Source organism: Sus scrofa, chromosome 1, assembly GCF_000003025.6.
Source record: "Sus scrofa isolate TJ Tabasco breed Duroc chromosome 1, Sscrofa11.1, whole genome shotgun sequence".
In the NCBI taxonomy this organism is placed as follows: domain Eukaryota; kingdom Metazoa; phylum Chordata; class Mammalia; order Artiodactyla; family Suidae; genus Sus; species Sus scrofa.
In genome coordinates this window covers 260,619,579-260,631,833 of record NC_010443.5, presented here as the reverse complement: position 1 = coordinate 260,631,833, position 12,255 = coordinate 260,619,579, and the positions used below count along the sequence as shown (strand labels likewise).

The 12,255-nt window shown below is 42.2% G+C and overlaps 1 protein-coding gene across 1 annotated transcript in view; it reads left to right on the top strand.

The window, feature by feature from the left end:
- Positions 1-12,255, top strand: part of CDK5RAP2 (CDK5 regulatory subunit associated protein 2) — a 182,262-nt gene that overhangs the window by 16,237 nt on the left and 153,770 nt on the right.

The following is a 12,255-nucleotide window of genomic DNA, read 5'->3' as shown; positions in this document are numbered from 1 at the left end:
GGAGGTGTTCTTGAGTTGGGTCATCAGGACAAGTCAGGGTTAGCCGAGGTGAGAGGACTGGGAGAGCACCCCAGGCATAAAGACCATGTCACGTGTAGAGAGAGGCAGGACAGGGTGCACTGAGGGTGGGGAAGTGCAAGTTCCCTTTGGCTGGAAGGAGGCTGGAGGCGTGGCGCTAAGAGTGAGGCCATGGAGCAGGCAGGGGTCAGATTCTGCAGGTTCTTGCATGTTAGTTACACTGCTTTGTTTGAGTTTTGTCCCAAAGGTGAAGGGGAGGCAGTGATGGGTTTTAATTTGAGGAGGAAAATGCCTGGAATCGTGCTTCAAAAGATCAACCAAGCTGGCGATGGCCAGGAGGGAGTGGGGTTGGTGGCTGTGTGTGTGGGGGTGTGGGGACAGGACGATGCTTGAGCTGAGGACCGAGGTCCAGGGATTGTGGGAAGAAAGAACTGTGGAGCTTAGAGGAACCCCCGGAGTTGGCTCATCTAGGCCCTTCATTTGCCACGTGAGGACTCAGGCCCTGAACTGGGCTTTGAACCTGGGCCTCTGGCACAGTAGGTCCTTCTTTTACACGCTGTGCAGGTCTTCTTCTAACAGGTGAAAACCACATGCCTTCTTGTGGGTTCAAACTGGTGACCCACCGTCTAATACCTTCATTTGCTGAGGTATCATGCCTGTACGGAAGGCCTTCCAGGAGGAGGTTGGCAACTCAGTTTGATTTTCAGTGGGAGCCTGTCTCGTTGGTCCTTTCTGGATGATAATGCCGTAGGGAGCTCCCCCACTGGAGGAGGCCTGGCTGAGGCAGTGTTTGGTAAAGGACAGTGCTCATCCAGCGTCACCTCTTCTGGAGACCACAGCCTCTTCCCTCCCTCCTCCTTCCTTCTGTCTCCCCCTCTCTCTCGCTCTGTCTCCCTCTCTCCCTCTGTCTCCTCCCCCGCCCCCGTCTCCTTGTCTCTCTCTCTGTCTCCCTCCCCACCCCCTTTCCCTCCGTCCTTCTGTCTCTCTCTCTCAATGTGAGTCTCTCATAATATTTCGAGTAAGTGAGGAGACCCAGAATCTGGTTCAGCACGTCCAGTCCAGGTAGCTGTCTTTCTCTCTTTATAGAAACGTTTAATTCTGGCTTTTACTGTAACCTTCCTGACAGAGTGACACAGGTAGCTGTCCATCTCTGTTTACATAGGTGCATCGTATGTTTTAATAACTGTCTACGGTTCATAAAGACCTGTATTAAAAGGGATTAAAAGGACCCATAATTTACCTCTTCTCTTACTGTGTGACATTCCAGATCGTTTTTTAATTTTGCACTGTTACAGACAAAGCTATGATGAGCATCCTGGTGTTGTGTCTTTGTACAGTTATGTGGTTGTTTTCTTGGGTAAATGCTACTGCTCTTGATCCAAAGCTTCCTACTCTAAGGCACTGGTGTTCTTGTATCAAGGTCCTTATTCCTTTTGTTGAAAAGCCTTGGTCTCAGCTGAGGCAGTTGGTCAAAAAATTTTTTGTCTTTTTAGGGCTGTACCTGTGGCATATGGAAGTTCCCAGGCTAGGGGTCAAATTGGAGCTGTAGCCACCAGCCTACACCACAGCCACAGCAATGCGGATCCAAGCCACGTCTGCAACCTATACCACAGCTCACGGCAACACTGGATTCTTAACCCACTGATCGAGGCCAGGGATGAACCTGTATCCTCATGGATACTAGTTGGGTTTGTTACTGCTGACCACAATGGGAACTCCCAAATTTATTTTATTTTTAGTCTTTTTAGGTGTTTTTTTTTTTTTTTTTTTTTTTTGTCTTTTTGCCTTTTTCTTGGGCCGCTCCCGTGGCATATGGAGGTTCCCAGGCTAGGGGTCAAATTGCAGCTATAGCCGCTGGCCTACGCCAGAGCCACAGCAGCGCAGGATCCGAGCCCCATCTTCGACCTACACCACAGCTCACGGCAACGCCGGATCGTTAACCCACTGAGCAAGGCAGGGATGAACCTGCAACCTCATGGTTCCCAGTCAGATTCGTTAACCACTACGCCACCACGGGAACTCCCCAGGTTTTTTTTTAAAAAAATTAAAGTATAGTCGATTTACAGTGTTGTGTCAGATGGTCAAATTTAATGTTTTATCTGTGGTTTGGCTAGGAGGTTCGTATCTTCAGATTTGCTCTGTAACCTCTACGTGGTGAGTTACTTATTACCAGAGAACAGCTCCCCTAACCTTCACCCCTGCCCTGTTTATATGGCCCTGAAGCTTCAGAAGCTCTGTGGTACATGGATACGAGATGTACTTTGAAATGACTAGAGTCAAGTTTTAGGTCTGGGCCTGTCACTGACCTGTGACCTTGTTTAGGTACTTTTAGAACCTCCTGTAGGAGTTCCTGTTGTGGTTCAGCGGTAACAAACCTGACTAGTATCCATGAGGATGCAGGTTTGATCCCTGGCCTTGCTCAGTGGGTTAAGGATCCAGTGTTGCTGTGAGCTATGGTGTAGGTCACAGACGAGGCTTGGATCTGGCATTGCTGTGGCACCCAGTGTTTTCCACCATGGATTTTTTTTTTTTTTTTGGCCTCGCCTGTGGCATGCAGAAGTTCCTGGGCCAGGGATTGAACCTGCACCACAGCAGTGACCTAAGCTGCAGCAGTGACCTGAGCCATAGCAGTGACAACGCTGGATCCTTAACTGCTAGGCCATCTGGGAACTCTCACCATGGATCTTCTGACCGTTTGTAATTACATATTTTAGTATTTTATTGGTGTGGTTGCTTAACATGTGTCTCCTCTACTCTGTCCCTAGTACTCAGCACCCCGCTGAGCAACATGATTCTTGGCATGACATGACAGACAGACACTTAGTAAATACCTGTGTGTAAAATGAAAGCGTGACCCTGTATAAGATATGAAACCTGCGAATTTTGGTTGCCTTATCTGTGAAATGGGAAAAGTAATGTTAATCTCCCAGGGTGGTGGTAAGAATTCAATACATACTCCAGGACAGTGCCTGGGATCGCAGGCCCTAAGTAGATGGGGCTGGCGGCTGCTATTATTGTTCACCAAGTAGCTGGAGACAGTGTGGCTGGAGATAGTGTAGCTGGAGGGAGGTAGAGCTTGTAATCGGGGTGGGAGCATATCAGGCCCCCAGAATCTTAGGAGAGCGGTCAGTGATGAGGGCAAAGGAAGGCCGAGGAAGAGAACAGAGGTGCATTTAGAACAAGGTAGGAGAACAGGAGTCATGTGGGGTGCAGATCAGTGGAAGTGGTTGAGGATAAGTCTGGAGCTGGCGGAGTGGGTGTTACTGCCACTCTCTGTGGTGCTGGCTTTGCAGAAGGTGGGGGCCCGGCAGTGCCAAGGGCCTTGGGAATCAAGTTTGGCCTTTGGCTGGTGGGGGCGTCTGCTGCATGTTAAGTGCAGAGGTTAATTCATATGGTAGGATGGCCTTCTGCAAGCTGGACTGAAGGCCCTGAGGCCTCATACCTCCGCATGTCCCCACCATGCCCTCTAAAGAAATGGCCAGATGGCGGGCTGGGCAGTGGCAATTTTTACAGTCTTTCTGAAGGCCATTTGGGAAGAGAAGTTGATGGTCATAAAGGTACTATTACTCTTGGAGTTCCCATTGTGGCTCAGTGGTGACAGACCCAGCTAATGTCCATGAAGATGTAGGTTCAATCCCTGGCCTCGATCAGTGGGTTAAGGATCTGGCGTTGCCATGAACAATAGTGTAGGTCACAGACACAGCTGACTTATCCCATGTTGCTGTGGCTGTGGTGGAGGTTGGCAGCTGCAGCTCTGATTCAACCCCTAGACTGGGACTTCCATTTGCTGCAGGTGCAGCCCTGAAAGAAAAAAAAGATAATATTGCGCTTGAGCCCAGTAGTCCATTTTGGGGAATTTATTCTAAGGAAACAACCCAGTGGAATGAAAAAGCTCTCTGCATGAAGGTGTTTCCACATTGTGTATAATTATCAGAAATTAGAAACAAGGAAATTATATTTTTTATTTGCCATCTCTTTGGCTTGTTGCACCAAGCTTGTGACGAAGGTGTTTCACAGATGAGGAAGCTGAGTTTGGAGAGATTAAATGATGTGCCCTTGAGCTTAGTGTGACTGAGAAACTGGAAGGCAAAGTGCAAACCTTGTCTTTCTGGTTGTAAAGCCCTTGGTTTTCCACAAAAGCACACTGAATCTGTAAACGCTCCAGAGAGAAATGGTTAAATAATTGACTCTGAATCAATTCAGTGGGATTTAGTGCAGTCATTTTAAGTGCTAATTATGTGAATTCTGTAGCAACATGAAAATATTTAAGATCTGTTGGGGAAAGCAATGGATTATACAAATTCACTTATGTTACAATTTTACAAAAAAAAAGTGTATTTGTGAGCAAAGGCCAAAAAGAGTATAAAAAACGAGTTGAGTTTGAAAGGTAGTTATACTCCAAGTGTTGTTTAGGGTTCAGTTTTAAACTTCTCTCGTTGCTCCAGTATCGTTTGTTAGTAAGTAGTTGTTTGCCTAGTAACAGTTTTCTGGATGAGTTGAGCACGCTGGGGAGAGTATTGGACTCAGAAGCTAATTCCAGAGTGTCTTCCTCATTTACTAACCTCACTTAGCTGCTGCTGGCTGACTTATCTCATATGCTAGATTGTTTACCAGAGATGAACTCTGGGCAGCAAGAGTGCATGGTTTTTATGATGTCTAGGTTGAGTGGTCTAACAATTTTTAGACTTTCAAAGAGGATTAAAAAATTGGTGGTGGCCCAGAGATCTGCATGTGGAGGGTTTGAGCGAGAAATGGATTCTTTTGAAAATCATCCTGTATACACTGCCTGCTCAGAGTCAGACTCTGCCAGGTGCTTTAGCTCACTGCGTTGTCACAACGCCCCTGTGAGGCGCTGACTTTTATCCTCATTTTCTAGTTGAGCCGACAGTGGCTCAAAGATGTTAAATAATTTTCCCAAGATTCCTCAGCTCATAAGTGACAGCATTGGGAGGTCAGTCCAGCTCCGATGCCGCTGACTCCCCCAGGGCTCTTGCTTTTAGTTCTCGCTGCCTGGAGTTGAAAGGTGATCTGGTGGGTGAGCCTCAGCTCTGGAGACCCAGGCTCTGGCTGGTCACTGACCTCCAGAGGGAGGCACCTTGCTGGGAGGTCAGTTGAGGTAGCCTGGTCGGAATGGCCTGGATTCCTTTTTATGTTGTTGACTTTTGTTTTTCTTCCCTTTTTAATGGTGCTCTCGGCCAGGGAGTAGGGGTCGGGTTTGTGGGTGGGGTTTGTGTCGGGGTGGCAATGGGAGGGGGAAGGAGTGGGAGGAAGCCAGAATGACTGACTAGCAGCTCCTTCAAACTCTGTCCCACTGCTGAGCTGGGGACCTGCTCCAGGTCCTGAGAGCTCCACCCCATGATCCTGTTGGCCGGTTCCCATTTCAGATGGCTGCACTTCCACAGTCACGCTGGAGTTGCAAGGGCTGGAATGTGGCAAGCACAGCTCTTGCATTAAGTTACTTCTGAGCATTATGTTTCTAAGTCATATTTGGTGAGTTCTATATTATGTATTTTTTGGGAGGGGGTTATATTTTGAGGTATTTATTCCTGCTGATGGTAAGCTGTTTTCAGTTTTTCCATTCAAGTTTTTTTTTTTCTTTCATTTCTTAAACTCATTTCAAGTACAGATGAAGAGAATGTGTTTTAAGTTCTTATGCTGTGCTAGGCACAATATTAACATCCCAATTAATTTCTTTTAATCCTTATAATAGCTTTCTGAAATAGGCATTATTAAAAATCCCACTTTTTTGGCCATGCCCACAGCATGTGGAAGTTCCTGGGCCAGGGATCGAACCTGAGCCGGGCCACCAGGAAACTCCTAAAATCCCAGTTTTTTGTAGATAAAGGAACTGAGGCACACAGAAAAATGAACTTGACTAAGGTCATACATCTAGTAAGGTAGTCTGGATTATATTCATTCTTTAGTTTACTCACTCATTTAACAAATGTTGATTGAGCATCTGTTGTATACCAGACACTGCTAAAACTCAAGGGGAAACAGCCATGAGCAGATAGATTATACGGTCTTGCCCTCAAGAAGTGGGTTATGTTTTTATAACAAGCATGATGATAAATAATACATGTGTGAGTAAATAAGATGACTACAGATTGGACAATCTCTAGCGAGAAAGTCAGAGTTACGTGTTAGAGTGACTTGGTGGAGGTGGTAGAGAAGGGGCCTGCTTTAGATGGGGTCGTTAGGAAGGGTCTCTCTGGGCCGTGACATTTGGGTTGAGATGGGAAGGCTCAGGCTAAGCCTCCCTGGCAAGTGCTGCAGGCATTGCTGGGCAGGTAGACAGGGCCCTGGCTTATTTGATGACCAGAGAGAGGCCAGGGAGGCTGGAACATTGGGAGCAGGGGAGAGGGTGCTACATGATGAGGCGGAGCCAGATCACACAACTTCTGTGGCCATGGCAGGAAGCTGTATTCTAAGACTAATGGAAAAAACCCCCAAAACAATGGAGTGATGTTAACCAGGTCTGTCTGCCTCTGAAGGCTGTGGGTCTTGCCTTGCATCACGTCGCCTTCAGGAAATTCTTAAATGTTTCCATCCTTCTGGCCATTGGGGGTGTAGTGATCATCTCTTATGTTTTAGACTAGAATGCGCAAGAGGACATGGTTCCCCATCTCTGAAGGGTGGGTTGGGTAGAAAGGCAAATAACCCAGCTGGCACAAGGCAGTGAGATTGCTGTGATGGAGAAAGCAGAGAGTGTGTAGAACATTTAGAAGGACCCCAGTCCAGTCTGATGTGGGGTAGTCAGCGGAAACTTGATGAGGAAGTGGTATTAAATGGAGAGAGAGACTGGCATTGTTGCCGAAAAGATGGTGCCTGTATTTCATTTTATTCATCTGGGTTTGTCTGGCGTTTGCAGTGACCTTCTGAAGGCTTATTTACCTTTCTTTCATTTTTTAAAAAACTTCTTTACCTATAAATAGGACAAATATTCTTTCAAGTGTTGCTGAGAATTTTAGCAGCACACAATGTGGGCATTCTAAACAACCTCCATAAATATTTTATTGGTAGTCGAGTAATAGAATAAGGTTTCTCTTTATAGGAAGCATCTGGCTTTTTTGTTTGAATGAATGTTTTATGTGCTGTTTCCTTAAAACATTTAAAAGGAGGCTTTAATGAACCTACCAATTGTTTCTTGTGCTGTTCTTAGCCACAAAATTGAAACCTTAAGTGTTAACAAGAGGCCAAGGGCAGCCAGTTTGAAATATACTTAATGGAGAATATGGTTATCATTTTCTTTTATCAGTCATAGAAGTATTAAAAAGTTTATTAAAGAGAGTATTATGTACTATTGCCAATTACTTTTAAAAATGCAGAAAAACATCCCAGTGAGCCTGTATTTAGGAGGATGTATTAGTGTTCAAGTACAACTGTTAATATTTTGCTCTATTTTATTTTGCTTATTTTTAAATCAGCTGTATTGAGATATAATTTACATAAAATAAGACACCACTTTTAAGTGTTGGCTGAGTTTTGACAAATGTATACTCCTTTGTAAGCTTTGTCATAATAAGAGTATATTAAAAAACTTTTTTGGTATATGCGTGTACAGTTCTAGGCTCATGTGACTGTCACCGCGATCGGAATGTAGAATAGTTCCATAATGCCAAAAAATGCCCATGTGTTGACTCTTTGTGGTCAGACTCTTCACCCCAAACCTCTGGCAGCTAATCCTGTTCTCAGTTCCTATAATTTTCTTTTTCCAGATGTCATATAAATGGAATCATACAGGATGTAATCTTTTGAGGCTCGCTTCTTTCCCTCACTATAGTATCTTTGAAATTCATTCATACTATTGTCTGTATCACCATGGTGGCGTGTTAGTCTATCGTAAGGATGTATGCTTTATTCATTCACCCTTTGAAGAACATTTGGCGGTTATTTTGGTGGTTATTAATAAAGCTGCAGTAAACATTTGTATATAAGTTTTTTTGTGGACATAGGTTTTTGTTTCTCTAGGATAATGACCTAGGACTGGAATCGCTGAGTCATGTGGTAAGTGTAGTTTTCTGGTGAGGAACTTCCAAACTGTTTGTGCTATTTTGCATTCCCATCAGCAGAGTATGAGAGTTCCATTTGTTCTCCTTCTTCATCAGCATTTGCTATTACACATTACAAAAACTTTTTAGCTATTCTAATAGGTGTGTAGTCGTTTTAAATTTACGTTTTCCTAATGGCTGAAGACTTAAAAATATTTTCTTGTGCTTGTCAACTGTATATCTTGCTCCTGTGAAGTTTCTTTTCAAATCTTAAAAAATTTTTTTTATTATACTTGATTTACCATGTTCTGTTTTTTTCAAATCTTTTGCCTTTTTTTTTGTTTTTAATTGAATTTTTTTTTTTTTTTTTACAATTACATTTTGGGAGTTATTTATGTATTCTCGATACATAAATTCCTCTGTTGGATTTGTGGTTTGCAAATATTTTCTCTGTGTGTAACTTGTCTTTTCATTCTCTTAACACTGTGTTTGCCAAAGCAAACATTTTAAATTTTGATGAAGCTCACTTCACTGATTTAAAAAAAACATGGGTTATGTTTTTAGTGTTATAGCTAAGAACACTGCCTTGCTCTAGGTCCCAACGATTTTTCCCTATTTATTCTTTTAAAAGTTATATAATTTTATGTTTTACATTTAAATTTGTGATCTCGATTGAGTTAACTCTTGTTTAAGGTATGATGGGTCAAGGTTCACTTTTTTATAAATAGATATCCAATTGTTCCAATACCATGAGTTGACAATGAAAAAAACTACCCTTTCTCCATAGAATTGTCTTTACACCTTTGTCAAAAATCAATTGGCCATAGTTGTATGGGTCTTTTTCTGTATTCTGTTTCGTTGGATTCTTTTTCAAAATTAATTTTGCTCACCTAGCTCTTTTATTGTTCCAAATAAATTTCCAAATCAGCTTGTCTTTAGCTGCAGGAACTCCTGTAGGGATTTTGATGGGGATTGTGTTAAATCTATAGATCAGTTTGGAGTGTACTGACATCTTCATTATATTGAGTTTTTCCATTCCATGAATTTGGTACGTAAGTCTCCTCACTTATTTTGCTTCTTGATTTCATCAGCATTTGATTTCATATGTGCTTTTAAGCATATGTAATATCTTACTAGATTTATACTTACAAATTTCAACTTTGGGGAAGGTATTATAAATTATGTTTAAAAAATGTTTGGAGTTCCCTGGCAGCTCCGCAGGTTAAGGATCCAGTATTGTCACTGCTGTGGTATGGGTTTGATCCTTACTTTGGATGCAGCCCCCAATTTTTTTGGGGGGTTTTTGATTGTTCATTGCCAGTATATTGAAATATGATTGATACATGCATGTTGGCTTTGCTCACTTATGAATTCTGGAGCTTTTTTTGTAGATTCTGTGGGATTTTTTAAATATAGGTGATCATATTATCTACAAATAAGCATGGTTTTATTTCTTCCTTTCCAATCTGGATGCCTTTTATTTTTTTTCCCTTGCCTTATTGCACTGTCTAAGACTTCAAATATAGTGTTGAATAGGTATTGTGAGAGAGGATATCCTTTCCTTATTCTTTTTTTTTTTTTTTTTTTTTTGTCTTTTTAGGGCCGCACCCGTGGCATATGGAGGTTCCCAAGGCTAGGGGTCGAATAGGAGCTGTAGCTGCTGGCCTATGCCACAGCCACAGCAATGCAGGATCTGAGCCGTGTCTGCAACCTACGCCACAGCTCATGGCAATGCTGGATCCTTAACCCACTGAGCGAGACTAGGGATTGAACCTGTGTCCTCATGGATGCTAGTCAGATTAGCTTCCACTGAGCCATAATGGGGAACTCCTTTTCCTTATTCTTTTTATTTTTTATTTATTTTTAAATTTTTTTATTTTTAGGGCTGCTCCTGCGGCACATAGAGGTTCCCAGGCTAGGGGTCAAATTGGAGCTGCAGCTGCTGGCCTACACCACAGCTCAGGGCAACTCCGGATCCTTAACCCACTGAGCGAGGCCAGGGATCAGACCTGCGTCCTCATGGATACTAGTCAGATTCGAAAACCGCTGAGCCATGACGGGAACTCCTTTTCCTTGTTCTTGACATTGGGGGAGTGGCATTCAGTTTTTCCATCTTTAATTAAATATGGTTTTTTTGGTAGACATATGGGTTTTTTGGTAGATGTCCCTTAGCAGATTAAGGATGTTTCCTTTAATTCCTAGTTTGCTCAGTTTTTATCTTGTGGCTTTTGGGTTTTCTCAAATGCTTTTCTGCATCTAGTGATATGATTTTTTTTTTCCTGTCTTTTTTAGTGTTTCAGTTTGATGGATTACAAGGATTGATTTTTTTTTTCCTGCTTTTTAGAGCCCCACCCTCGGCATATGGAGGTTCCCAGGCTAGGGGGTCTAACTGGAGCTACAGCTGCCGGCCTGCATCACAGCCACAGTAATGCCAGATCCGAGCCATGTGTTTGACCTACATCACAGCTCACGGCAACGCCAAATCCATAACCCACTGAGTGAGGCCAGAGAACGAACTGGAAACCTCATGGTTCCTAGTTGGATTCATTTCTGCTGCACCATGAAAGGAACTCCAACCAGGATTGATTTTTGAGCATCGAATTAGCCTCACATTCCTGGGATAAATCCCACTCATGATGTGTTAATGTTTTTTCAATTTGTTAAAATTTAGTTGAGGATCTTGTGTCTATGGTTCATGAAGGATTTAGCCTGTAGTTTTCTTGTAGTGTTTTTGTTTGGTTTTATGAGAGTAATGCTGTCCTCATAGAGTGAAGTTGCAAAGTTCCCCATCTTGTATTTTCTGGAAGAGATTGTGTACAATTGATGCTGTTTCCCTTTAAATATTTGGTAGAAATTGCTCCTCAAAATCTTCTTGATCTGGAATTTTCTTCTTTGGAAGGTTTTTAGTTACAAATTTAAGTTTTCAAATAGCTGTAAGACCATTCACTTTCTCTTTTTTCTTCTTTGGTGAATTTTGATAATTTTGCCTTCGAAGGAATTGAGTTATTTCATCTTTAAGTTCTCTAGTATATGTATGTAGATTTGTATATATTTGTGTATATTATCCTTTTAATTACTGTGGGGTCTGTAATGATAACCCCTTTTTCATTCTTGATATTTGTAATTTATGTCTTCTCTTTTTGTTATTTTTGCTAGTCTTGCTAGAGATATTTCAATTTTATCGATCATTTAAAAGAGCCTTCTTTTAAAATTGATTTTTTTCTGTTGTTTTTCTTTTTTCCATTTCATTGATTTCTGCTCTTACATTTATTATATCTTAATTCTTTTTGCTTTGTGTTTTTTTTTTTCATGATTTCTTAAAGTAGAAGCTTAGGTTATTGATTTTAGGTTATTGATTTTATATTTCTTCTTTTCTAAAGCATTCGATAGTATAAATTTTCCACTGGTATTACTCTAACTGCATCCTACAAATTTTGATGTATTTTCATTTTCACTTAAAGTATCTTTTGATTTCCCTTGAGACTTCTTTTACCTATGGATTGTTTAGAAATGTGCTATTTAATCTCCAAGTATTTGGGAATTTTCCAGTTTTCTTTCTGTTATTGATTTCTAGTTTAAGTCCATATGGTCAGAGAATATTGTTTGATTTCAGTTCATTTTAATTTGGTAAAGTTTGTCTTATGATCCAGGATGTTTTGGTAATGTCTTGTTCCATGTTCACTTGAATTGTTAGGCTGGGTGTTTTATAAATGTAAATTTTTTTTTTTTTTTTTTTTGTCTTTTGTCTTTTTAGGGCTGCACTCGAGGCATATGGAGGTTCCCAGGCTAGGGATCCAGTCAGAGCTGTAGCTGCTGGCCTACACCACAGCCACAGCAAGGTGGGATCTGAGCCATGTCTGCAACCTACACCACAGCTCACGGCAACGCCAGATCCTTAACTCACTGAGCGACGCCAGGGATCGAACCTGCAACTTCATGGTTACTAGTCAGGTTCGTTAACCACTGAGCCAAGATGGGAACTCCTATAAATGTAAATTAGATCTAGTTAGTTGATGGTGTTGTTCAGCTTTTTTTTCTTTTTAATATTCTTGTTGGGAGTTCCAGGTGTAGCTTAGTGGTAATGAACCTGACTAGTATTCATGAGGACAAGGGTTTGATTCCTGGCCCTGTTGGTGGGTTAAGGATTCGGCGTTGCTGTGAGCTGTGGTGCAGGTTGCAGACATGACTCAGATCTGGCTCTGGCCTTGCTGTGACTATGGTGTAGGACTGCAGCTCCAGCTCCAGT